The sequence below is a fragment of the Chiloscyllium plagiosum genome, chromosome 15 (genome assembly GCF_004010195.1).
Source record: "Chiloscyllium plagiosum isolate BGI_BamShark_2017 chromosome 15, ASM401019v2, whole genome shotgun sequence".
Lineage (NCBI taxonomy): Eukaryota > Metazoa > Chordata > Chondrichthyes > Orectolobiformes > Hemiscylliidae > Chiloscyllium > Chiloscyllium plagiosum.
Window position 1 is genome coordinate 56541480 of NC_057724.1, and position 2861 is coordinate 56544340.

The window sequence follows — 2861 nt, forward strand, 5'->3', positions numbered from 1 at the left end:
CCAAGTTGATGTGATCTGCCAGGTTAAAAGAATTATCTAGCAGTGCTGAAAGAAGATTAATGACATGCTGCATTTCGCACCTGTAATTGCAACCATTATCTCTCTGCCACCTCACACTCACAGGGGCATGACTACTTTCTCTAAATTTGCCACTGCATGCACCTCTCACTTTCTTGGACTGTGTCGCTCACTATTGCATATTTCCATTCAATAGCTCTCACCCAACTTATCCTCCCAAATTACGGACTCTTCCTGCCTTCTGTACTTCCCAATCACTCACTGGGGCACCTCACCATTTTTCCTAACTCTGCATCAACACTAACGCTTCTTCTGTCCGAGCCTTCAATGAGAAGCTAACTGAATGAGCTTCATCGTTCTGTGGTACTTTCCCATTGACGCCAGAACACATTCCTAACCTGAACAAGCCTTTAGCCCTTTCTCACAACTAATTTACTCTTATTTATGAGGGGACGAGAGAACCATTGGGAGAAAAATGCCAACACTTAATATTTTTCTCTCTTTGTGGAACTGTGAGTTCAAGTTGTATTTTATGAAAGGGAGAAGACGACACACAACTGTTTGCTGTTGGTGACAGGCCTGTAAGATAATATAAATTAATTACTGATATGAAGAATGCTGTAGACTGTGTTGCTATTCCCAGAACTGGCAACTGGTTGAATGCTGAGTTTGGCAATTAAGGGACTGGAGTGATTGTAATGAGGTCAGCCAGGTAAACTGCATAGAATATGGGTTTCCTGATACGGACTGTTAAACTGGTCCAATCAGGGACTCCTGCCTGACGCTTATCTCTCCATGCTTCAGGCTCTCTGCCTTTATTCCTGATGAAGGGCTTTTGCCCGAAACGTCGATTTTGCCTGTCCTCGGATGCTGCCTGAATTGCTGTGCTCTTCCAGCACCACTGATCCAGAATCTGGTTTCCAGCATCTGCAGTCATTGTTTTTACCTCGCAGAAGAACCAGAGTGTTATTTGAATAAAGATTCGTGCACTTTGTGTCTTTCACTGTGTCTCACACCTGCACACACACACCATGGGTGCTGGGGAAAGAATAAGCACTACCGCACTTAGGTGGTAGTGTGGGGGTTAAAGGGGGAAAAAAAAAAGAAAAAAAAAGAAAAAAAAAGAAAAAAAAAAAGAACCAGAGTGTTATTTGAATAAAGATTCGTGCACTTTGTGTCTTTCACTGTGTCTCACACCTGAACACACACACCATGGGTGCTGGGGATAAAATAAGCACTACCGCACTTAGGCGGTAGTGTGGGGGTTTAAAAAAAAAAAGGAGTGTAAAGGGCAGTGTTTGTCACTGGCCACCCGGGTGTTTGCCTATTGTGAGTGTATGTGTAAGGACTCTCCTTGAAGGCGACAAAAAAAAGAAAAAAAGAAGAACCAGAGTGTTATTTGAATAAAGATTCGTGCACTTTGTGTCTTTCACTGTGTCTCCCACCTGCACACACACACCATGGGTGCTGGGGATAAAATAAGCACTACTGCACTTAGGTGGTAGTGTGGGGGTTAATAAAGAAGAAAAAAAAAGAAATAAACAGGAGTCAGGTCCAGATAAAAAAAGAAAAAAAAATAAACAGGAGATTCACTTTGTGTCTTTCACTGTGTCTCACACCTGCACACACACACCAAAAAAAAAGAAAAAAAAAGAACAGGAATGTTGGGACCCGTTGGGTTCTGCATGGAGCAGCTATTGGCCTCCAGATAAAAAGAAAAAAAAAATAGAGTGGCACTGCCCTTTGATGTGAAGGGCAGTGTTTGTCACTGGCCACCCGGGTGTTTTCCTATCTTCCTGGTGGTGGAAATTGAATAAAGATTCGTGCACTTTGTGTCTTTCACTGTGTCTCCCACCTGCACACACACACCATGGGTGCTGGGGATAAAATAAGCACTACCACACTTAGGTGGTAGTGTGGGGGTTAATAAAGAAGAAAAAAAAAGAATAAACAAACAGGTCAGGTCCAGAAAAAAAAAGAAAAAAAAGAAAAAAATAAACAGGAGATTCACTTTGTGTCTTTCACTGAGTCTCACCCAAGGAAAAAAAACAAACAGGTGTGCTTGCCCTTTGAGGTGAAGGGCAGTGTTTGTCACTGGCCACCCGGGTGAAAAGAAAAAAAAAAGAACCAGAGTGTTAACCAGCTGGTGGCCGCCATGCTGTGGTACCGGCTGGTCACTTTGGTCCCTCCTCCTGGCTTTGTCGCTGACATCCAGAGAACGTTGGTCGATTTCTTCTGGGACAAATAGATGCACTGGGTCGCCGCGCAGGTTCTGAGTCTCCCTATTGAGGAGGGCGGTCAGTCGCTGGTGTGCGTCCGCACCCAGGTCGCGACCTTCCGCCTTCAGACCTTGCGGCGATACCTTTACGTCGAGCCTCCTCCTAGGTGGTGCGCCCTGGCGACGTATTTTTTCCGCCAGGTGCGTAACCTCAACTACGACACGCAGCTCCTGTTCGTCGACCGTGACGGTTTGGAGGTCGCCCTCAAGACGCTGCCTGTCTTTTACCAGGACCTGATCACTCTCTGGAACATGGTCGAATCGTGTCGTGCCTACCCTCCGGCTGGAGTAGCGGCTGTCGTCAGGGAGCCGTCGCTCAGGAATCCGCACCTCCGTACTCGCGGGTTCGAGTGGCTGTCGGAGGAGAGGGCCGCGGCGGCGAGGGTGACCAGGGTCGGGGACGTACTGGGTGCCGGGGGCCTGGGCTGGACGCTGCCGCAGGACATAGCAGGCAGGGCAGCGGTAGACGTCCAGTACGTGGCCACCGCCATCCGACGCCCCAAAACGGCGGTGCTCGGACCCGACGTAGTACACCAGTTGGAGGACGCTCAGGTGCGCGGTGGGA